Source organism: Chanodichthys erythropterus, chromosome 20 (genome assembly GCF_024489055.1).
Source record: "Chanodichthys erythropterus isolate Z2021 chromosome 20, ASM2448905v1, whole genome shotgun sequence".
NCBI classification, from domain to species: Eukaryota; Metazoa; Chordata; class Actinopteri; order Cypriniformes; family Xenocyprididae; genus Chanodichthys; species Chanodichthys erythropterus.
In genome coordinates this window covers 13,342,051-13,368,628 of record NC_090240.1, presented here as the reverse complement: position 1 = coordinate 13,368,628, position 26,578 = coordinate 13,342,051, and the positions used below count along the sequence as shown (strand labels likewise).

Genomic DNA, 26,578 nt, shown 5'->3' with positions numbered 1-26,578 from the left:
TATGAGTTTCAAAAGCAAAATGAGTAAAATGAGTTTCGAAAAGCATTTCACAATGACTTTAACATTCATGTCATGATCTGATCATAAATGGTCGGTCGGGGCACACAGCTGTTTACACCAACGAATGCCTCTCTAGTGGCCACATGTGATCGTATTTCGCCATGATTTTATAGGAAAGGGTCTCTGATTTCATGACTGTAGCGAGTTATGTCAGTCATACCAAACATATTCCAATAGTTCTTGTGCATGTCATGTAAATATGAGCTTTTTTTTTGTCAATTGTCTTTTTTAGTCACACCATCACCTTTGCCAACATCTAACACTCACTTAGTTATTTGTTCAATATACAAAAAATTCACTAACACTTAAATTTAATCTCAAAATTAATGTCAATTTTTCAAAATGTACATGTTGTGATGCCTTTTAAATGTCATTTGTAGCATTTAAAGTGATGTATTTTAGTGTTTTTTTAAGATTTACAAAATAGACAAATATAGTAGATAGACAAAATAGCATATTTTATTAATATCAGATGTTTATCAGTTATTGTCCATAACATGAACATGATTATTGGCTTCTATAGCAGCTTAAATTGTATAAAATAATTTTACAGTTAGCAGCTATAAGAAGCTCAAACTCAAGGATATGTAACACTAATCCTGACTTTAGAAAAACATTTTAGTTCACCCCCAATATACAACTATATGGAAATCATCTAAACCTCAGTTCCTGTCTGACTGAATTAAGCCTCAAACAAGCCCATGTTAATCTTCTGTCAAATAAGACATGTCTGTTCAACAAAGCTTCCTTCTGAGATTTGATGTCTCATTGCATGCCCGCACGACACACACACACTCTCACACCAAAAAAAAAAGTTGTGCAGAAGTTGAGCTTTATTAATTCTGAAGCTAAGCTGCAATCACATGCAAAAATCCCTATTATTTTGTTACTCTGGGTCACCCATTTTGTTTTTTGTATTTACACGATTAATGCTGCTTAAGAAAATCACTCAGTACATTCAAAGCAGTATTTTCTGGTGCTGAATTTACCAAATGCCGTTTTGAAGTTTTTATGTTCCAAAATGAGGCTGTAGCCACAGTTGTGAAATTTCTGGCAGCCATAAATTCAGGTGCTGAATTTACCAAATGCCGTTTTGAAGCTTTTATGGTCCAAAAAGAGGCTGTAGCCACAGTTGTGAAATTTCTGGCAGACATACATTCAGCACCAGACGCCTGCTCTGACCCCAAACATCAGCGCGGTTCGCCTGTGCACAGAGAGAGAGAGAGCGTGCAAGAAAAAACGACAGAACCGAAAACAAGTTTGTTTTTTTTTACTACCAGACCTAAACTTTTGTCGAGGAATGCTGGTTGTGGACTCGTTGTTTGTCTGTAGGGAGACGAAGAGCCAGTTAATCAAATGTTTTTACTGGCTGTACTGCCTCGATTGCCCTAAGCTATTCTGTTTACTTTCTTGATTATAGTTTTCATTTGTTATTTTGCTCATATTTTGCTCGTCATTATAGCTCCTTTGCAGATTGTGGTGTGCCGCACCGAGTGAAGAAATTCCGTCTTCATCTGTGTCCAACAGCTTGTGCGTATATTTTGCTCCTGGGCACGTTGATTATCATTTTATGGAGGTTGTTTATAAGCGTTTCTTATGAGTTTTCTCTGATCAAGAGGTGTACCGAATACATTTGACTTAGATTTAACCTTATGAAATGAGTATAGTATGTGCAACTTTACTGATTTTACTGCTCTCAGACCAGCTGTAAATTGTCATTGCTTGATGATTCTTGGCCTTTTGAGTTCTTGATGGTTTCAGTAGAAATGCTGGAATTGGAGGAAAGCACCGTTTGAGGCCCTCTCTCTTCTTTGCCATTCACACACCCACATCTTACATAATCTTTCTCAGTTAGAAGAATTCCCAACTTCTTCTTGGGAATAAATGGCAGCCTACTCTGACTTCTAAAAACAGCTGGATCTGTCCCTTTTTCTGTCAATTCCCCCTTTTCCAGATGAATCTGACATGCTTCTAGCAACCTCTCCAAAACCTCTGCAGTGCCGAGGTTTTCACTTGGGTTTTCCATGATTCTCAGGAAATCGTGTGCTCTTTGATATGTTTAGTCTTTGACAAATATTTTAGAACATTGATAAGATCTCAGTATTTTTATACTTCATCCTCAATTCTGTCTTTGCTGCAGTGACCCAGTGGCCTCTACTCTTTGCTCCGGGTCATGGCACCAGATCCAGCTCTAAATCCTTACAATATGAGAGCCCCATTCCAGGATCAAGGCCGCTTCGCTGCTCTCATTCACTGAAAACCACACACTTGCTCACGAAGATCAATGTAATCCTTGTGAAATAATTTCTGCTCTTAAAAGCAATCTTCACTGATATAAAGCAGGGAAACAAACAGACTTGGATCATATGACAGGACAATATAGCATTGATTTAGGTGTCACTCAATTTCCCATTCTCTTTTGTTTTCAGATCTACTCTGAAATAGTTTTGGCATGATCTGTTCTAAATTAATGCAGGATTGAGTTTTTAAATCTTTTATCTTGTGTAATAATTAAACTTTGATATGAACTTTCTTCCAATGGCCGTTTTACTTTGTTTTTCCATAAAGGAATCTTGGGTCAGTCAACTACATCTGTAGCAAAATAACCACAAAAATAATTTAAGGCACTAAAATGGGGAGTCAATAGGATCATTTTTGAAGGGAGTTTAAAAGCAGAAATATGAAGCATGTTATTTTATAAGCTGTTTAAATCAAAAGGGGCTTTCGAACCGAATAGTTCTAGGAACTCAGTTATAGGAACTAGCCACTAGGATAGTTTCCCAGGAACTAATTTCTCCCCCGGGCCACGTTCCTGGTTGCATTCGCACTGAATAGGAACTCTGAATCAGCTAACAGCTGGGTCTTTAAGCGCGGCATTTACAAACGGTGAATGGAAGATCCAGTGATCGGAGCTGTGTTTGTTGTGTGTCGTGGGTTTCGTGATAACAGAGATGGAATGTAAAAGCATAATCAACATGATTGAAAGAGCAAAAAGTGGGGCTAAGATATGAAATCTCCAATGATATCTTTCAGTATTACATATCATCGAGGCAGAGAAAAGAACACAACCCTGCAGACAACAGGTAAATGCCGTTATCGCTGTTTTCCATGTTCGTGGAGTAAATATGTTTACACAGATTCTTAAAAATGCTGGGTACCGATGTTTGACATGACATCAACGTACACTTACGTCACTGATAGTTCCTATAGTGCTGGTTTAGACCCTACTCTGAAGTAGGAGCTAATTTTAGTTCCTCCAAAAGGAGTTTCTAGAACTAAAATCGTTCCTAGTTATTGCGGTGCGAACACGGCATATTCCGGGTACTTCAGCCAATAGTTCTAGGAACTATGAAAAAAGACCATAAAATTATTTTAGGGTTTACAGTGTTATGTTGTCTGGGCAACAAATATGTAAATATTCGCACAGAAAAGGCTAGTAAGTGTTTGGTTTTTGTTTTTCCCACAAAAAAATGATATTAACGTGCATATTGTCTTGTGGCTATCCAATTGAAATAGTGTTGTAACATAAATTTGTAAAATTTCCACTGTAAGTATCTCAGCCCCAGATTTTTGCTTTTTTTAAGAAAGGAGGGACAAGTATATATAAAAAAAGAAGCTGAACCTAAAATATTCCTTCATGTTTGCTCTGCTACCATTGAATATGCATTGTTGCGCTAACTCAGCACTGACCCCCTCACCTTTAAGACTGTGGCCCATTGTCGAGTTTGGAACAAGTCAGGGTGGTTTTGCTGGTTTCCGCTTCCACTGTTTGCTTTATCTCCTGCCTGTGCGCATTTGCTCTAAACATTAGGCTGCTGTCTTGTGATCCCAGCAAACTACATTATGCACACAAACATGCTTAAATACACTCTCTTGCTCTTTGCTGAGTTCCTAGAAAACGTTAGCAGTATTTACGGCCACACCCAGTGTGGTGGATTTAGAGAAGCTGAGTCGCGGCCGCTTTGCCTGAACCACAGGGTCCAAAAAAACCCTGGAGCAAGGCTAGACCACATTGCACCGTGACTTGCACGCCAGGACTTTGGATTGAGGGTCAAGGTCTACTGTGTAGGTGGACCAAACCATGAATGAACTACTTGAAATTACCTAGTGTTTACTAAAACCTACAAACTCACTTGTGGATTGCCCACTTCATTTTTTCAACATCTTTTCTGCTTAAATTTTTTCTTGTAACCACATCACAAAACTGTTTCATCCAAGAAACTCAATGTGACATAAATTAGTGTCTCAGCTACAACTTCACATCTGTGTGATATTGTGAATTTAAACAGTGCAAAGATTGAAGAAACGGGTCTCTGCTGCGAATATGATTAAGTTAGCATGGTTTTTTTGAACTATTGATTCAGCAGGGTTTGGCTACTCACTGTGATTACTTGCCCCCATAATCTGATTTGCAATAGTATGGGATTGTAATGGGTGAGAGGGCAGTTTGGATTTACTTAGTCAGTGAGCAATAATCATTGACCCAGCTCTAGAAGATCAATGTGGGCCAAACACAACCATGGTCAGATCCAATTACATCGGCCTCTGCAGGACCCTGGGTGTCCTGGGATGTCAGAAGTACTGGTTCTTCTGTACTAAATCAATATATTTTTACAATCCCACTAGTACAGAATATCTTGCTTTGGTACACTGAAAAACATTTAGTGTAGGATATGAAACAATTTTCATTCAGAAATCGCAAGTGAAAAAATGTCAAGAAACACATTGAATTAAAGCAGAACTTTTTTACCTTCATAAATAGTTTTCTAAGTCCTTACAATGGTTAATTGACTTGTAGTGGTGTGTTTGAGGCGAGCACTAACCCCCTCTGGCACGTCTACGCCAGAAAACAGCACTTGCAAGTTGAGCTTCACCGACCCGACACAATCTCGCCTCATGTTCACGTTCACGCGAGAGTGACAAAATGCTTGACGGTAATTCAAAAACAATGTATATATTATGACTTTATAAGACAATTTCGAAAATTACACACCTCCATCGAGATTTCTTGTACTGTATTTGCAAAACTACTGCGCTGGTGAGCGTTGTAGTCGTTGTAGACAAGAGCTGCGTTTGGAGTATTTACGGCAGTGTGATTCACTGAAGGAACCTGTAGGGGGAGCTTTGCAAATCTCAAGTTCCGCTTTTAATAGTATTTTCTTGTAAAATGTACTCCAATAGTCTTCGAAAAATAGTTTTGGAGTGTACATAAAGCTGCTGCATTTGAGCTCCCATGAGTGTTTCTTGCATGTGAAGAGAAGTAATGTGGCTGTGCGCATGAACGGTCAAATGCACTTCTTGGTCAAAATGCTTGTCTTGGCAGGATATTAATCTAAACACAGTCAGTTATGTCATAAGTGAATGTAATCGGATGGTCAAATTTATTTATATAGCACTTTTTACAATATAAATTGTTTCAGAGCAGCTTTAATGTTTCAGTTTCAGAAATCAGTCGTTTCAAGTATTAAAAAATATTCTTTCATATTCATCTCTTGAGTAGATAACTTTTTGTTAGCTTTAATACATAATAATGTATCATAGATACTGAACATAAAGACTATTCTAGTAATTTGAGTATATTTGTTTAATTTGGTCATTTTTTATTTTAGTACTGTTTACTTTATTAATTACTTGAGAATATGTTCATTAGCAGATGTGTTTTTGTTGTGGTATCAGAATTGTTATTGTGAGATGTTCACTCATGTTGTTGTTATACACCAATAATTTGGTATTGAGAGAACTGGTTTTCAGTTCTGCACTAGTTTCAGTAGGTTTTTCCCAGTGTACTGCATTACTAATGAATTTTCTGGTATTTATAATGCTGTAATATTGTTGGGAAATCCATTTGTGAAATGTTTGCAAAGTACTATTGGGACTTTTCATTGTGATCCACAGTGAATGTAGGGATTTTTGTTCAATATATATATTTTTTGTACAGTACATATATTGTAACTTTTCATTGGGAAAAAGTCCCCCCGATTCTGGAATGTGATGATTGACTTTCCCTCTAGAAGCCCAACTACATCATGATATTAATCAGTCAAATGTCTTTTCAGCTGGTAAATGTTTCCGTCATCAAGTTTTCCACAGATTTGATTTCCTCTTCACTTCCCCAAACTGAGCACAGATCTAAATATGGATAGTCAGAATTCAGCCTGATAAAAGAGAAGTTCATAATTCCAGCCGTGTGAATTGATACAAACAGCCCTACTGGCATTATACATAACTTTCATGAACACAACACTTAAATGTTTGAGAATGCTGTTCGTTATATGAAATCCATTCAAACAATGCCGTTCAGCTTCATATGACTGCTTTCATGAATAGCTCTAAGAAGTATGATGTGCTTTTCTTCACTGACTAGTAAGTAAAACTGCCTATTGTTCCCATTCTCTTGCTCGTCTTGTCTTGAATAAAATGAATGAATGAAATTTGAGTGCAAAATCCACAAAAATCCACACTGATGCTTATTGGTATAACTGAATGCATTTAAAGCAATAATCCCCTGCAGTGATCTGAAACCAAATGAACAATTGGCAGAGGAACTGAGCTGTGTGTTTTGAGTGCAGACAAAAAAGCTCTTCATGTTGATGTTTTTGAAACTCATATTTAGTGCAGAGCTGTATTTACTGTGTGTACAATTCAGCATAATTTTGTAGCCCTAGAAAGGAAGGTATATATAGTGAGGAAAGGGAAGTGAAAGAAATAGAAAAAAAGCGTGCATATTGCATTTAGCTTGAAATAAAATAAAATGAAAATGTCCCACTGGAGAAACTGCGCTTTGGTTCTTAGGGCCTGGTACCAAAGTCTGAAGTTTTTTTAAAGACCCTTTTTCTTTTTGTGTTTTATTAAATATATGTACAGACAGAGTGAGGTTATTCTCTTTCCCAAATATCCACATGACTGCAAACGTGACATTATTATACAACAGGTCAAAAAATAAAATGTACATTTTAAACACAGTTCTGTCAGTATTTACTCTATTTTGCAATGAAATAATAGTTCTGACAAAAACCGCAGCAGAACTGCAACTCACGTCTGTTTCGTGAACAATTCTGCGGCTTTGAACGAATCGTGAGAGTCAGTGATTCAATGATTCATTCACAGCCACTTGCTTCGTTACTGAATGAATGACTCAATGACTCACTCATAAAAACAGTGACTTGCTGCCACCTACTGGCGTTTTTAGTTTAATATTTAAAAGTTTTACTTCGTTTTACCATCATTGCATATTTCTCTATTGAACATTTTGTTTTATTTAAAAACAAAAATAAAAATAAAGTTATTCATAAAGGTAAAAAAATGCACTGGAAAATCAATTTAGGGGGCAAATATTGTCCCTTAATGGTAAAGGTGTGACTGCAGTCGAAGTGGAAGCGAGGGGGTACGCAGAAGGATGGTAATCCCTTCAGGGGGTACTCCACGCTAAAAAGTTTGGGAACCACTGCTCTACATGACTCAAAATTGGCAAAATGCAGTCATGCTACACACAGTAATAATATACATAACATGATGAGTAATACTAGAGAGTAGGAGGTGATGAGCAGTGATTTATATCTGATTCATTATTCATTCATTAAGGATTTTAATAATCAGTGCTTCTTAAAGACTTATATGTAATGTGTCCTCCAACTTTTTTTGTCTTCATCCTTATATTCCTAACATAAAGGCAACAATTGGCATCCTTCATATAGAGTGTGATTTTGTTGTACCCGCCCCTGTTCTTTTAACCCCAATTGATGGAGTGTGTAGCTTTTTATTTCTTAAAGGTTGATTATGATTATTGGTGGCTGATTATGATTTCACTTTTTTAACTTTAGTTAGTGTGTATGTGCAATGTTTCAGTTTGAGCATAAACAACATCTGCAAAGTTACAATGCTGAAAGTTCAATGCAAAGGGAGATACAACTACAACAAACGGCTGGTGGGGACTACAACGAGGTTCTTCCTGGGTTAGTGACATCACAAACCCTAAAATTTACATAATCCCTGCCCCCGAGAATACGCAACAAAGGGGGTAAGGCCATGTTGAGCTGCTTTAGAGAAGAGGAAGAGTTGTTGTAGTGCAGTGATCGGCAATAGGCGGTCTGCAGGCCAAAACTGGCCCACCAGCAATAATATCTGGCCCTTGCCTGCAGCCAGATTATTTTAATTGCGGCTGGTTCTGAAATAGATGTTCATCTCGTGGTGCCGTGTCGACACCAGACGCAACTTTTTTTCTCGGCGAGCCACAACGCGCCGCGACAGCTAAAAGCTGTCTACTCTAAACTCAACAAACCAACTGTTGCAAAGCACTTGGACTACGTCAGACTACGTTTTCTCTCACCCGCTAGCTAAAATGTTAACATCACTCTGCACACGACGTAATAGCATACCTCCATCGGGCAAACCATAAAAAAAAAAAAAAATGCAGTTTACTACGTGAGAATCATAGACATAATAAATAAATTAATTATGTCTATGGTGAGGATGCTAAGGAATAATTCTGAGTGTAAAAGAAGGCTACGTCAAATAAGTATTACAATATGTTAGGCTCCACTGTGTAACAAGCAAATTAAAATGAGACACATTTATTATTCACAATATGGAAAGAGGAAATAAAACATAGTTTGTTAAGAGCATGACTCAAACATGCCCTTAATGGGCTTATTCAAGTCCTCTTTTATCTTTTAAGTTATTTTTATCCAGTTATTTTTATCTCCCACGTATGTGTGGTTTAGCAAGGTGGTTTGTGTTGCAAGTTGATGAATGAAGATACTTGCCAGGTCACTACTCCACTTTATTCATTTATCCAGTTTAAAACCCGGACACCACCACACAAATGTGGCTTTTTGTTAAAGGAACACTCCACTTTTTTTGAAAATAGGCTCATTTTCCAACTCCCCTAGAGTTGAACAGTTGAGTTTTACCGTTTTCGAATCCATTCAGCCGATCTCCGGTTCTGGCGGTACCACTTTTAGCATTGCTTAGCATAGTTCATTGAATCTGATTAGACCGTTAGCATCGCGCTTAAAAATGACCAAAGAGTTTTGATATTTTTCCTATTTAAAACTTGACTCTTCTGTAGTTAAATCGTGTACTAAGACCGACAGAAAATGAAAAGTTGTGATTTTCTAGGCTGATATGGCTAGGAACTATACTCTCATTCAGGCGTAATAATCAAGGAACTTTGCTGCCGTTCCATGGCTGCAGCAGTGCAATGATATTACGCAGCGTCTCTCACAAACTTCTCCATGGTTGCAAGGCACGTTCCCTGTGCAAGCAGGGGCTCACGGGCGCTGCGTAATATCATTGCACTGCTGCAGCCATGGAACGGCAGCAAAGTTCCTTGATTATTACGCCTGAATGAGAGTATAGTTCCTAGCCATAACAGCCTAGAAAATCACAACTTTTCATTTTCTGTCGGTCTTAGTACACGATTTAACTACAGAAGAGTCAAGTTTTAAATAGGAAAAATATCAAAACTCTTTGGTCATTTTTAAACACGATGCTAACGGTCTAATCAGATTCAATGAACTATGCTAAGCTATGCTAAAAGTGGTACCGCCAGAATGAGAGATCGGCTGAATGGATTCGAAAACGGTGAAACTCAACTGTTTAACTCTAGGGGAGTTGGAAAATGAGCCTATTTTCAAAAAAAGTGGAGTGTTCCTTTAATGACTGTCCTACTACAGGATTTAACACAGAGTAACAGCTCACTACCAGTTCCAAAAGACACTAACAGTCTGTCACAGGCAATTCTGGTTGCATTTTTATCAATTAATTTAAATTATCCTTTGACTATGTTCTGGCCCGCCATCTAGTGGCAAAAATGTTTTTTTTTTTTTGCCCAATGCCAAACTTAATTGCTGACCCCTGTTGTAGAGTGTTGTTACCATGTCGACATTTTACGCCAAACTGCTTCACAAACGAACAAAATTCAATGCTAATTCAATGCAAAATATTAACATGACGGCACATGCTAGTCAATGAGTTGAATCAACTCCACAGCAACTACATAAATTTATCCACTAACCATTTAGAAACATCCAGATTCATTAATTGGCCCGGGGAGCAGCAGCTCATTTGCATTTAAAGGGACACACACAAAAACGGCGTGTTTTTGCTCACACCCAAATTGAGGCAAATTTGACATGCTATAATAAATGATCTGTGGGATATTTTGAGCTGAACGGACACATTCTGGAGACACCAGAGACTTATAGTACATCTTGTAAAATTATAGGTCCCCTTTAAACAACCATGTAGGAAGATAAGATCTTGACCAAAAATTGATGCACCTCTTGATGGAAATAAATGTTGTGATGTTACATCAATTTGCATCAACTTTTGGTCAAGATCTTGTATTGACAAAGCACTCTGTAAAGTCTACTCCAGCACATCCCAAAGACTTTCAATGAATTTAAGGTCTGGACTCAGAAGTGCCAGTTCATGTGTGAAAATGATTATTCATGTTCCCTCTCAACTATTCTTTCACAATTTGAGCCCGATGAATCTTGACATTGTCCTCCTGGAATATGGCCATGATACGTCTTCCTGCGCGGTTGTTTAAGAAATTAAAAGGTACACACTCCATCGATTAGGGTTAAAAGAACTATTCCCATACATATAACATGCTAGAAACATAATAATCATAGCAATGATGATCCAGCCATTGATTCTTAAGTATTTGCCTGTTTAAATCCAAACAGTGATTTTTGACTGGGCAGTGTATATATCTTTAAAACAATGAAACAGTCAATTTGCCTTGTAGCAGAAAGCACCCTGGTTGGGTCTCTCTCTCTCTCTTCCTCTCTGCGGGAAGTGGTTGAGGTTTGCTTAAGGCCTGTTTGTTTGATTAGTTCAGCTGTTTCGTCTCAGATATTTTCATCACTATTTATTCCTGTACTGTGTTTACACACTTGAGCTGTGTCGGCTGGGGACACTGTTTAGGGGCCCCAAATACACATTTAAAAGCAGGATTAGACATGTTCACATTATTCCCATACGGATAGATTAAAATTTATATTGTGGCCAAATACTAAAACTGTAACACAGAACACAACTATGTTCCTTATTATGGAGATGTATTTTGGGTCCATCCGACTTCTGTATATTTTTCCATTTTTAAAGTCAGCCATGACTGTTTTTGATGCATAGTGACACATGTCCCACCAGCGGAGACAAGAACCAACTTGACATATGTTTATTATTGTTAATGTAGTTCATAACATGAGGACCAGAATACAAAGGAGTGATGTGCTGTTACTTTTTTAAGCAATCAGACATTGTATTTGTGTCTTGTGAATGATAAAAACCTGTAAAAATGGGGGGTTGAGCTCTTTTGCAAAACTTCCAGCATCCTAACAACATGATAACAACCTCTCACACCTCAGCCACTGCATAGCAACAATCACAACTGATAACACCACCCTATTTGTGTACTAACGACCACTTAGTAACTGCATAGCAACACTTACAGCCACCCAGCAGACCTTGGAAACATGCTAACAACCACTTAGAACACCTTAGCAACTGCTTAGCAACACTCAGAACCTTCAACAAAACCCTAGATCATACTTGACATACCATAGCAACTAGCAACAGCAACACTTTCAACTACTCTCAACACTCTAGAAACATGTTAACAACCATTTAAAACATATTAGCAACTGCACAGCAACCATTACGACCAGCTACAACAGTCTAACAGTGCTAACAACCACTTATTAACTGCATAGCAACACTTACAGCCACCCAACACACCAACAACCACTTAGAACGGATTTGCAGCTGCATAGCAACACTCACAGTCTCCAACAACACCCAAACAACATTCCAAAAACAAATTAGAAACACAGTAACAATCACTTGCAACACCTTAGCAACTGCATACCGGCACAACCAGCCACAACATTCCAACAGCACAGTAACAACCACATAGAACCCCTTAGCAACACTTAGAGCCAACCAACACACCCTAGAAACACACTAACAACCACTTAGCAACAGCATAGCAACAGCCTCCAACTTACAAACTCCAACAACACCTAGAACATTAGCAAGTACTTAAAACAATACAGTAGAGCTTTGTTCTAAAAGCATGTTAGAACTACTTAGCAACACTCAGCATACTGTAGAAACATGCTAATAAGCACCTTAGCAATTGAAAAGTAACACTCACAAGTTACAACACCAACAACACCCTAGCAACATGATAATAATTGTTTGGAACACTTTACCAACTGCTTAGTAACACTCACAGCCTCCAACAACACCCTAGCAACATGACAACAACTGCTTGGAACACCTTACCGACTGCTTAGTAACACTCACAGCCTCCAGCAACACCCTAGCAACATGACAACAACTGCTTGGAACACATTACCAACTGCTTAGTAGCACTCACAGCCTCCAGCAACACCCTAGCAACATGACAACAACTGCTTGGAACACCTTACCGACTGCTTAGTAACACTCACAACCTTCAACAACACCCGAACAACATGTCAACAACTGTTTGGAACACATTACCAACTGCTTAGTAACACTCACAACCTTCAACAACACCCTAGCAACATGACAACAACTGCTTGGAACACATTACCAACTGCTTAGTAACACTCACAACCTTCAACAACACCCTAGTAACATGACAACAACTGCTTGGAACACCTTAACGACTGCTTAGTAACACTCACAACCTTCAACAACACACTAGTAACATGCCAACAACTGCTTGGAACACATTACCAACTGCTTAGTAGCACTCACAGCCTCTAGCAACACCCTAGCAACATGACAACAACTGCTTGGAACACCTTACCGACTGCTTAGTAACACTCACAGCCTCCAGCAACACCCTAGCAACATGACAACAACTGCTTGGAACACCTTACCGACTGCTTAGTAACACTCACAACCTTCAACAACACCCGAACAACATGATAACAACTGTTTGGAACACATTACCAACTGCTTAGTAACACTCACAACCTTCAACAACACCCTAGCAACATTGAAAAGTAACACTCACAAGTTACAACACCAACAACACCCTAGCAACATGATAATATTTTTTTGGAACACTTTACCAACTGCTTAGTAACACTCACAGCCTCCAACAACACCCTAGCAACATGCCAACAACTGCTTGGAACACATTACTGACTGCTTAGTAACACTCACAGCCTCCAGCAACACCCTAGCAACATGACAACAACTGCTTGGAACACCTTACCGACTGCTTAGTAACACTCACAACTTCCAACAACACACTAGTAACATGCCAACAACTGCTTGGAACACCCTACCGACTGCTTAGTAACACTCACAGCCTCCAGCAACACTCTAGCAACATGACAACAACTGCTTGGAACACATTACCAACTGCTTAGTAACACTCACAACCTTCAACAACACCCTAGTAACATGACAACAACTGCTTGGAACACCTTAACGACTGCTTAGTAACACTCACAGCCTCCAGCAACACCCGAACAAAATGCCAACAACTGCTTTGAACACCTTACCGACTGCTTAGTAACACTCACAGCCTCCAGCAACACCCTAGCAAAATGACAACAACTGCTTGGAACACATTACCAACTGCTTAGTAACACTCACAACCTTCAACAACACCCTAGCAACATGACAACAACTGCTTGGAACACCTTAACGACTGCTTAGTAACACTCACAACCTTCAACAACACCCTAGCAACATGACAACAACTGCTTGGAACACATTACCAACTGCTTAGTAACACTCACAACCTTCAACAACACCCGAACAACATGCCAACAACTGCTTGGAACACCTTACCAACTGCTTAGTAACACTCACAGCCTCCAGCAACACCCTAGCAACATGCCAACAACTGCTTGGAACACCTTACCAACTGCTTAGTAACACTCACAACCTTCAACAAAACCCGAACAACATGATAACAACTGTTTGGAACACATTACCAACTGCTTAGTAACACTCACAACCTTCAACAACACCCTAGCAACATGACAACAACTGCTTGGAACACCTTACCGACTGCTTAGTAACACTCACAGCCTCCAGCAACACTCTAGCAACATGCCAACAACTGCTTGGAACACCTTACCAACTGCTTAGTAACACTCACAGCCTCCAGCAACACCCTAGCAACATGCCAACAACTGCTTGGAACACCTTACCAACTGCTTAGTAACACTCACAGCCTCCAACAACACCCTAGCAACATGACAACAACTGCTTGGAACACCTTACCGACTGCTTAGTAACACTCACAGCCTCCAGCAACACTCTAGCAACATGCCAACAACTGCTTGGAACACCTTACTAACTGCTTAGTAACACTCACAGCCTCCAGCAACACTCTAGCAACATGCCAACAACTGCTTGGAACACCTTACCAACTGCTTAGTAACACTCACAGCCTCCAGCAACACCCTAGCAACATGCCAACAACTGCTTGGAACACCTTACCAACTGCTTAGTAACACTCACAGCCTCCAACAACACCCTAGCAACATGACAACAACTGCTTGGAACACCTTACCAAGTGCTTAGTAACACTCACAACCTTCAGCAACACCCTAGCAACATGACAACAACTGCTTGGAAAACCTTACCGACTGCTTAGTAACACTCACAACCTTCAGCAACACCCTAGCAACATGACAACAACTGCTTGGAAAACCTTACCGACTGCTTAGTAACACTCACAGCCTCCAGCAACACTCTAGCAACATGCCAACAACTGCTTGGAACACCTTACCAACTGCTTAGTAACACTCACAACCTTCAGCAACACCCTAGCAACATGACAACAACTGCTTGGAACACCTTACCAACTGCTTAGTAACACTCACAGCCTCCAGCAACACCCTAGTAACATGACAACAACTGCTTGGAACACCTTACCGACTGCTTAGTAACACTCACACTTGATACTTTATCTGAACCATTTATTATTGCCTCATCGTTATTATACCTATGTATTTTAAGTCATTTTATTGGTTACTGTTTACTTGTCTATTTTTTTTTTTTTTAAATGACAGATTACTTGATTACCAAAATAATCATTAGTGACAGCCCTAAATCTAACCCATCCATAAATGTGCCATATTTACATGTGAAGTAACTATTTAGTCCCTTTATTTGGCCCTCACAAAACGAGTTCACATGAACGCAAACACTTTAAAAAACTGCCGATGTGGGGTTTCCCCTTACCCTCAGATGGAAATGAGAAACTGGCTTATTACACAGTTGTCTCAAAGGCCGTCAAATATGTTGCTAAAGCCGCAGCTGGGAGTTATTGCAGTCAGATGACAACAACATCACAGAAACTGTGCTTAAGTTCACGAGGATGTGAAGTCTTGTGTACTGCATACTGCTTCAGTCAGATGAACTACATGTACCGCACTGCACTTTCACGGCCTTACTGCTAGCTGTGTGTGTGTGTGTGTGTGTGTGTGTGTGTGTGTGTGTGTGTGTGTGTGTGTGTGTGTGTGTGTGTGTGTGTGTGTGTGTGATTAAGCCCTCAGGACCTTTAATGTTGCTCTGGACGTCATCTGAGTCGTCAGGTAAGCGTGTCTCCTCTCAGAGGTATTAAATGAGACTTGTTTTTGCCCTGTAGTGTGTAGGACTGTTCCTTTGATATTCAGATTCTAACGAAAAACGTTTCTATGTCCACCCAAACACTAATTTATTCAGCCCTCAGAGGACTCCTCTCAAACTTTGTTTACACAACTTGCTAGCCTCCATTTTGTCACTTCAACACTCAAATAGCAAAGTTTATCTCCCCGGCCTCATTGTGCTCTATCAGCCTGCTGATTAAAAATGGACTTTTTATATATATTTAAAGGTTTTGTTGTCATGCTCTGTGAATGTTTCACCGTTATTTTGATCGCGCAGTTCAGAGGCTTCTCAAGTGTGAGGATGTTTCCCTTCAAACTCTTCAAACTAAATTTGGACATGAGGAAGTGGTGTGTTATGCGGGTGCGAAGTTCTTTCTCTCTGTGTATCTTTGTGTATTGTTGTCTATTGTAAACTAATCTGGTTTGATGGTCTTAGATGTTTAACTAGCTTCTCTCCTAGCCTGGTTTTCAGTTGGTTAGCTATCTCTCAGCCTCTCATTTTATATTGCAGAAATATTGATTTGAAAATAGATTTTTACATTCTCATTTTAAAGTTGCCATGAAATCAAAATGGACACCATTTACTTTGTTAGTGCATATTACTAGTCTTGTGTTGAACAGTTAATACACAGGATAAAATTTGTTTGTCGTGGTTATCTGTAATCAAAATCTGAAAAGTTACTTCCGGTCTAGAATGGCGTTCCTTCTCTGATGACGTCAGTTTGAGGGCTTGGGTTGAAATCGCGTAATCCACTCCCCTCCAACTGTTAATCTGTTATGAGCGAGAGATGGAGAGGAGGAAAAGTAAAGTAAAGTAAAACTCTGCCATCTATTCAATATTCTGTTTCACTTGGAAATATGTCACAACAATGGAGAAAAGTTGTTTGCAACTTCCGGAAAGAAAATTGCCAGGGAATTACTATGCAGCCTATAATGGATTTTTTTTTGTTTTAGCCTGTTGCTAAGGGTGTTGCTAGGTGGTTGTTCACTGGCCCAAGTCAAAAGAACACTCCAAGTCTTTTTATTGTGGTCCCTTGATTGGGCTCTAGATATACACTACCAGTCAAAGGTTTAGGGTCAGTAAGTTTTTTTTTGTCTAAAGAAACAAATACTTTTATTCAACATGTATGATTGAAATTGATCAAAAGTGACAGTTAGGGCATTTTATTATATTATAAAACATTTCTATTTCAAATAAATGGTGCTCTTTTAAACTTTCTATTTCTTTCTGTCAAAAAATAATAAGCAGCACAACTCTTTTCAATATTGATAATAATCAAAAATGTTTCTTGAGCAGCAAATCATCATATTAGAATAATTTCTGAACGATCATGTGACACTGAAGACTCGAGTAATGATGCTGAAAATTCAGCTATACCATCACAGGAATAAAATACATATTAAAATACATGAAAATAAAAAAACTGCTCTTTCAAATTGTAATATTATTTCACAATATTACTGTTCTCCCTGTTTTGTTGGGAAAATGATAGTGAAATATTTAAGAGAACAGTTTTATTATTATACAGTATTACATTATGATGAAGTATCTTACATAAGTGAATGTGTGAGACTGTGTGTGTTTAGAGAGAGAGAGAGAGTTTGGCTCTGTGCTTTAGTTTAAAGGCAGTGCAGTTTGTCAGACACACTGTAACTTGCGTAAGAAGGGCTTTTATAAATCACCATGTTGTGTGCTATTAAAGTCCAGTCATCTATCTTTCTTTTGCTGTACTGTAGCCTTATCCTCGGGTAAACATGAACACTGTTCCTCCTACCACTGTGTGTGTGTGGTGTGTGTGGTGTGTGTGTGTGTGATCTGGAGTGGAGCAGGGCATTACATAACAGTGTGGTGGAAAACAGGCGGAGACAAACTGGGTGTGCTGGGAGGGGGTGGGGACGTCTATAATTAGAGAACTACAGAGAGAGAGAAAGAGAGATGAAAATATAGATGTAAAAGAGATATAGCAGCATGGTTTGTTGCTGATATACATCACACAGGAGCCAACAACATGTGTAACAGCTGCAAGACAGAAATGAAAAAAAGAATGAGCAAAAAGAAAGTTCTTCAACTGGAAGGAGAAATATTGATAGTAATATCAATATTTGCTGAGAAAAGACTTGTTTTTTAATTTTATTTTGCCCAGTCCACTGTGCCACATCTCTCAAGTTCCAAACCGGTATAAATTTCTTTGTTCTGCTGTACAAAAAAGAAGATATTTGGAAGAATTATTGTAATTAAGCAGATCTTGACCTCCATTTACTTTCATAGTATGTTTTTTTTCCCTTCTATGATAGTAAATGGGGGCGAGATCAACAGAACAAAGAAATCTATACAGGTTTGGAACAATTTGAGGGCAAGTAAATGATGACAGAATTTTCATTTTTGGGTGAACTATCCCTTTAAAACACATCACACCACAGCAAAATCTGATTAAATAATCTGTGAAACCATCAAGACAATCGGGACTTTACCTAAGACTGTCGGAAGGGTGGAATTGGGTCCAAAATCATTCCGATTGTCTATAGTGTGTGTGGGTGTCTTAAGTTACACAAAAAAGAGATAAAACAATTGATGTAGATGAAAATGACAAATGAATAATACATGCAGTATCTGGTTTACCCATAAGTCCTAAAACATCTTATTGTTTTTAAGTGGATCTTAATGGATCATAACAAACTGCTGGATCTCATCCGTGACTATCCGTCCATCAGCACTGAGCGAGTGGGTATGGGGGGAGGTGTCTCTCTCGGGCGAAAGTGAGGGATGGAGTGAAAATGAAGGGTTGAGTGGGAGAGAAGGGTCACAGGGGAAGGGAGACAAATGAAAACACATGTCAGAGAGGGATCATGTATAAAACACTCACTGCTCACGTGGAACTGCAAACGTTTCAGATGTTAACATGTGCTTAAGAAATGAATAAAAGAAAACATTGGCCAGCTAGAGGGAGGAATTTTGTTCGCTTTCTAACTCTGCCAAGGTCGTACACGGTGGACTTCAGAGCGAGAGACAAACATGCTTCCCACACACTATTCAAAGACCTTCCCTGGTTGACACAACAAGGACGGTTGGCTGACATGCATTAAAAAAAAGCACAAATAGACACAAAAATTCAGAAGAAAGGGCATTCAGATGTACCCTGGCACGCTACTTTAATAACTAGCCCAGATGACTAGTCCTGCTGTGCATGCGGTTGCTTTCTCATGCTTAGTTTCATCTGAGGTCAGCCCGTGGGACGGCAGTTTTGACCCTTATGTGCTCTTCTCACAGCAGTTTGAAGTATTTCTAATTACCAACAGTGGACATGCATGCCTGGAGCAACATGTCTCAAAGGAATATTATGGGTAGGGATGCACCAATATGATTTTTGGAGGCCGATACCGATTTTAACAAACAATTATTGGCCGATACCAATAATGATATTTGTCACTTCTTCTCCTTTTTGAAATTTTGTCATCAAAATAGATAATATTTTGATCATGTTTTAAATAAGCAAAGTTCAAAAACACCTACATTAAAATATACTAGCAGGTTTATTGCTGCATCATCAAACAATTTTTAATGAAGATCGACTGGATCCATTTAACATGCAGCAGGCCTACATAAAGACAACAGAACAAAGATATATGAAATAAACAGTGCTTTTTAGGTAGGCTTAAACGTTTTCATGGACAGAAATAAAGTAAACAAATGTAAAATAGCACTGCATATTCTTCACTGTATAAATACATATTAATCCTTCTTTATTGTAACAGATGTATGAGATCAATCTCCTTTACTAAGACAGGACTCTTATTTTGACTGGTGTTCTAGTGTACGGACTAACGGGAGAGCACGCAGTTCTTCAGAGTTATTTTGCAGATTTAAAGTTTGTCTGTTTATTAAGCATCCCCCATAAAGGCATAAGATCTGTATGTGTTTATTTACTTAGTTGTAATAAGTGCTTTTGTGTAATTCGCTGTATGCTGATGATAATGCACTGGAGAGAGAGAGAGTTTAATGCACACTTCTTGTGCTCTGTATTGTTTAGCTTTTGTGGTGATTTATTTATTTTTTTTGGAGTGAAAACAAATGCAGTAAACTTAAAACATTAGTAGTTTTGGTCATTATTCATTATATAACTGAACTTATGAAAGTTCAGTCAGGACCACTTAAGTCAAAAAGTACAAGAGACAAAATTTGGTCAATTTTTTTTTTTTTTATTGGCATATTTGCTAAAGTTACAATTTGGCGGTATGGCTCTGTTCTAAATTCCCCGTCCTTTCATGAGTTCCATGAAAGCCAAGACCGGGAACAGCAGCAGCTTCTGGGGACAACCTCCCATTTTTTAACTGGGAGAGCAGCAGAAAATCCCCCTATTGAGAACAGAGCATGCATCAATGACAACAGAATGACACTGATTAAGTTATACACAAGTTTAAGGAGGAGCTGGGGAGGAGGTGGGTTGCAAACAGCATGCAGTGGAAGCAGCCAAGCAGGCAGAGAAACGGAAGCTGCGTTTAAGTAATGCGCCTTATTTTAGAGTTGCCAATGGAGTCCATAGAAATTGGATCAGCTGATATGGGTGGGGTTGGAATTTGAGAATCAGCTGATAGCGGAGCTTGGCTATGAGGCCTGCCTGAACTAACGCTGACGCTTAAAGGTACAATTTGTGATATTTTTTTCCGCTAGGTCGCTAGAAGCCTATTCAAAACAAAGGCGTAGTTGGATGACGCCAAGTGTTAGAGCGGAAACTTGGGACATGTGGTCTCCATCTCAACGGACGGTGCAAAAGAATAGGGATTGGAGTCTGGAAGAACTCATGTTCGTGGATGCGATTATTAACGTTACTGTAGTATGAAGCAGAGCAGGAGCGAGTGTTGCGGGAGCTGAACGAGGAGCTTGAGCGATTGATCAACACACGCCTCACGAGCAGCGGGACTTTTATTATGACACAGTCGCCGGCGCCGCTTCCGCTTTTCCGGTCATGAGTTTACGGGAGCTGTCCTTGTCGACAGAACCAGCGGCAGATGGTAAACAGTAATTATGTTCCATAAATAAGTAACACAATCCACCATAAAACGTGCAAGAAGTAAATAAGGAACTGCTTGAAGCAAGCTAGTGGTTTGCTGGACGCTAGACACTACTTCCGCATTTGTCCACGGCACTTTTGTCATGTGGTTTCTACGTCAGTAAAGGCGGTAACAAAGGGTAACTGACGTCATTGACAGGCGACTGCACTGCCCCGTGTCACTGTTTAGAATGGGAACTTTCTCATGATTTACAAGTAGTTGAAAACATTAGAGATATTGTTTGTAATCAGATGGACAAAATATATAACACTAGCCTAGTGGTTTTTGGATATTTTACTGCAAAAATTTTACATATTGTACCTTTAATTTACAAAAGTTTTCTAGTCAAGAGTAGTGTGCGATCTTTGATTAACATTAAAGCGTAGACAGCAGCACTAGGATTACACAACAGACATTATACAGCTCAGTGCCTTCATACAGTTAATTTATAAACCGTTTTTCCTGCTACAGCCGTAAATTGAGCAAAAATCGTCCAATAAATATCGGCAGCCAATACATCGGTGCATCCCTAATTATGGGTTATTATGGACAACATCTATGGATGCATCCCTCATTTTGTTAAAACATTGACAAAGACACACATAAATGGTCAAAACATGTATCTAAATGTTTAACTAGATTTTTAAAAAAAATTCTGACAGCTCAAACGACACTTTTTGACTGACAAAAGTTGGCTTTAAATGCAAATCTGTTTTCTAGATGCATGTTATTACCTAGTTCTGGCATGAAACTCTAGATGGCATAGGCTGATAGGTCTAACTTACAGCTGATTGGTTGCTGTGCATCAGCGGCTCAACATTCAAACAAATACCGGTAGTGTTGCTGTTAGTAGTCTGCAGCGCGCTTTCAGAAACCCTACACCTTCCCCAGCTCCACCTGCATAGATCCGCTAAGGGGTTAACTTATGTATGTTACATATGCAGCACCAGCATGTCTTACATGCTCACAGCAGTGTCTGTGAATGTATTGGCAGTGGCAAGTCTCTGTCTTGTTCTGTTGCAGCAGTGTAGAACATCTATTCCATCAAGACCAAATACATTAACATAGGCTTATCCATTACCATGCCAATCTCTATTACATACCAATTTCCAGAGAGATTTCATGACAGAATTGGTCTTATTGTGAATGCTTCATCCATGCATATGTTTAATTTTAACATATTTTTGACTGCATAATTCTTATTTTGATGGTCAACTTTAGACTTTCTACTAACTATAAGTAACTCTGCAAGTACATGTCAACTTATTCTACTAACCCTAACCTTACAGTCTACTAATACTCTAATGAGAGTTAGTTGACTTGTAGTTGCAAAGTTACTTATAGTTGGTAGAATGTCTGAATGGACAAACTAAATAAAGTGTTACCAAATGTCATAACAGGAACTTCTCTTTGGTGACGTATGCCAGATTCCTCCAATCATTTTGTCTGGATAAACTCTGCCCCTTTTTACAAACGACTACAGTCTTGGGAGTTGAGTTTGTATTTACAAACTAAGGGACAAGTCAAAATTATCTTTTAAGAAAATTGTCATAAAAGGGTCCTGAATCAACAGTCAGGACAACATTTTGAAGAAAACTGCACGTCTGTGTCAAACAGGGGGCTGAGTGTCATCCAACATACCACAGGAAGAATGATATGCGTGTGTGCTGCTAACTTTAGCATACCGCTCACAATGTTCAGCGCTCATTGTGTGCTTTTCTGCGCTTTTCTGCAGGCCAGATAGCTTTCCTCTTTCTGGATCTCTGCCAGTTGGCGTGACATATCTGCTTCCTGAAAAACACTCAGCGCAAGAGAGACAAAACCAAACAAATGCATGAGGCAGCGCAATGAAAGTGTGATCTACAGTAGGGCTTTAAAAGTCTGACCAGTAGTGAAAAATGCTCAGATTTAGCTTTTTTTTTTTTTTCAGTATCATATCAATATCATCATATCAAATAAAGAATAAGAATATAAGTAAAAAGATAATTTTTTTTACTCAATATTTGGTTCAACTCTCTTTGGCAGAGCAGCACTCTGATCACGATCATGTTCTCCATGAAGATCCAAACATCTTGAGCTTGAACATCCGACTGACTGTACAGAGTCACATGATCATTGTGACTGAGTTTTTACTTATTTGATTAGTAACCTTGAAATACTGCAGAATCAAAATTTTTTTATTCATTTATATAAAAATTCTCATTTTCTAAAACTGTTTATTTTCAAATTTACACCATTTTTTGGAAGGAACTTAATACTTTTTTCTGCAAGGATGTATTAAAATGATCAAAAGTGACATTCATATTGTTTCAGAAGATTTCTAATAATAAAATAAATGTTCTTTTTAGCTTTCTACACTGTAAAAAAAAAAAACTGTTGGTTTAACCTAAAAAAGTAAGTTACCTGGTTGCCTTAAAATTTTGAGTTCCCTGAAATTAAAAATTTTAGTTAATACAACAAAGGCAATTAGTTTAATCAACAGAAACTCAAAATATTTTGTTATCTGAACCACATTAATTATTGAAGTTGATTTGACAAAAGAAAATGTTGCTATAACAAATCATGAACTTTTTTTTTTACAGTGTATTAATCAAAGAATTGTGTTTGACAGTTTACATAAAAATACTAACGCGCAGCACAACTGTTTTCAGCATTGATAATAATAATAAGTGTTTCTTGAGCATAAAATCATCATATCAGAATGATTTCTGAAGGATCATGTGACACTGAAGAGTGGAGTAATGATGCTGAAATTTACCATCACAGGAATAAATTACATTTTTATTCACATAGAAAACACATATTTATTTATTTATTTATTTTTATAATATTCCACAATATTACAGTTTTTACTATATTTTTGATGAAATAAATGCAGCCTTGGTGAGCATATGATTATTGCAAAAACATTACAAAATCCTACCAACCCCAAACTTTTGAACAGTAGTGTATGATTTTCTGTCACAGACAATTTTTTTTTATTTCCCATAGTATGTTTCAAATGAACTTCCACAGCCAAAGGATAAGGATCAGCTGTGTGTGTGTGTGTGTGTGTGTGTGTGTGTGTGTGTGTGTGTGTGTGTGTGTGTGTGTGTGTGTGTGTGTGTGTGTGTGTGTGTGTGTGTGTGTGTGTGTGTGTGTGTGTGTGTGTGTGTGTGTGCGTGTGTGTGTGTGTGCGTGTGTGTGTTTTTGTGACATATCAGGACACAAATGTGCATAATGACATGAGTATGACAGAGGTATTACAAGGAGAGTGTGACATTGTGAAGACATTACTCCATGTCCCCATTTTTCAAAATGCTTATAAATCATACAGAATGAGTTTTTGTGAGAAAGGAAAAATGCAGACAGTTTCCTGTGATGGGTAGGTTTAGGTGTAGGGTTGGTGTAGGGGGATAGAAAAATACAGTTTGTACAGTATAAAAACTATAACGCCTATGAAATGTCCCCACAATTCACAAATACGAACGTGTGTGTGTGTGAGTGTGTGTGAGTGTGTGTGTGTGTGTGTAAATAAGGTAAGCACTGTCACCCCATTTGACAGAGGCACACACACACACACACACACACAGGTTGGTTATAAATAGTGAGGTGACCCACATCCACACAGTCCTGTAAACAGACGCTCAGAGACAGTATGACAGTCCTCCTCACAGATAAATATTATCTGTTTACTGTCTGACCACAAACACAGAAGACTTATTCACTACATATTTCTCGTATTTCTTTCCTTTAATTGTTTTTCTCTTCTTTCCTGCTGTAGAGCCCCTGCAGCAGCACAGGTTTAACATGACTTTTCAGAAAAAAATAAATAAAACTAAACAGAGAAGTTATTTTGAATTGTAACATATATACATATTACAATTATATGTGTTATGTGTATTATATGTATTATAGAAATAAAGAAAAATGAAGAATGATGTTTATTTATTTTGATTTATTGTAATGTAACTGAAATGATTGTTTTCATGATGAGGCAGAGATCCAGCATGGGTCTCTCTCTCTCTCTCTCGCTCCCTCTCAGTGAGATGCTGGCTTTACTCCAGCCAATAGTGGCTGTTCGTCAGTAATGGAGCCGCTCTCTAGAGTGCTATCAGGCAGGGCCGGTTCTGTTTATTTCAGCTTCTATCAGTGAACATGTGCAGCCAGGCCCTGGTTAGAGGGGAGGAGAAAACACACACACACACACACAGAGCAGGCCAGCAGGGCGGAGACTGTAGCTTTTGGAGGCGTGGGAGTTATAGCTGTGCTTCTCACTGCCTGCTTCATCCTGCACACACACACACACACACACAGAACTACACACATACAATTTTACAGATACTCAAAACTTTTACAGACATATTAAGACAGAACACAAAAATATATATCTATACCTGTAGGCTCAAAATGATCTGTATAACCACACAAAATTTCCAGTTTCCCGTGAGCTTCATCCAAAACACATGGGGTCATTGATAAATCTGACTATTAAGAGTTGGGTTGCAGACTCTCACATGCCAGAAATTACAGTACTACTTACTTTGGTAAGTTTTTCATATGGCAAAATAGAACATAAAATATCAACATGTCTGATTTATTTTTTATATAGGCCTAAACTTAGATAAGTAATGTTCAATGGGATTCTGTATAGAATTATAGAGTTCATTCAATTTTAAAAGAATGCTTTATGCCAAAAAAAGTTAAATACTTTCATGTTTAATGGAGTTAAATTTTTTCTAGTGATAAAGTATGTTTATGAGATGTTTAATTCAATTAAAATTAAAATTCGTTAATTAAAACTAAATCCATAAAATGATCCCGTGGTGGGAACTCCTAAAAGGTTCTGTATATGAAGCACCTGATGGAATCCTTTAAGGTTATTGTATAGAACCTTTTCTTCTAAGAGTGAATACAGCAGTTATAACTTTTCGAATAGCCATTTTGATGCCTATAATTTTGCATAATTCTCTGTCTTATAGGAATATTTATTTATTTATTTTTGGTTTGTAAAATTCTGTCATCACTTACTCGCTCTCATTTTCTTCCTTTCTTCCTTTCTTCCATAGAGCATAAGGTGAACTTTGGAAGAATATCCTGTTCGCTCTTTTCTTCACAAATGAAAATGAATAAAGACTGATACTGTTAAGCTTCAAAACAGATAAAACAGCACCGTAGAAGTGGACTGCACAACTTAAATTTTAGACTCTTGTCATAAAATGTTTAGTCTCTTAATCATATGTCTTCAAAAGGCTTGAGATATACTGTGAGTTGTATGAACCACAATAATGATACTTTTATGTTGCTTTTACTTCCTTTTTGAAGCCTAAAAGCTTAAGGGCCCTATCATACACTTGGCGCAATGTGGCACCAGGCGTGAAATAAGTGTTTTTTGCTAGTTTCAGCCCAACGCATTATCATTTTCACGTCCTGCGCCGCGTTGTTTAAATGGCAAATGCATCTGCGCCCATTTGTGCGCCCATGGGCGTGCTGGTCTGAAAATAAGGTGTGTTCAGGTGCATTGTTGGCGTTTTTCTATTTTGAGGCAACTGAAATAGACTGTGCCATTGACCAACTGAAACCTGGTCTAAAGTCAATGGCGCAATATTTGTTTTGCTATTTAAAGAGGGCGTTAGTAACATGCGCCTATATGTGGGTGCACAACGTGCATACACTCTGCTTATTACACACACGGACGCAGCAGCACACAAACATGCCAAATATTAAAAATAAAAGGATTACAATGCAAAAGATTATTATTGTGTGCATGAAGAAAAAAATGCTTTGGTGGAATCTGGCTTGTCCCATAGATGGTCTGCGTGCCCTTTAACCTCACGCACGAGCAGATCCGTTTCCTCGCTAGACAAGCTTTCAGT

At 38.4% G+C, this 26,578-nt stretch overlaps 1 protein-coding gene and 1 long non-coding RNA gene across 4 annotated transcripts in view; one reads left to right on the top strand and one right to left on the bottom strand.

Annotated features, from left to right (window-relative positions):
• Positions 1-26,578, top strand: part of slc2a4rg (SLC2A4 regulator) — an 82,106-nt gene that overhangs the window by 20,243 nt on the left and 35,285 nt on the right. The window lies entirely within an intron of this gene.
• LOC137008941 (uncharacterized) lies at positions 18,738-22,978 on the bottom strand. The gene is made up of 3 exons (XR_010892831.1): positions 22,720-22,978; positions 22,409-22,514; positions 18,738-20,027 (listed from the first exon to the last, which is right to left on the bottom strand). It is a non-coding gene; the product is annotated as an uncharacterized lncRNA (long non-coding RNA).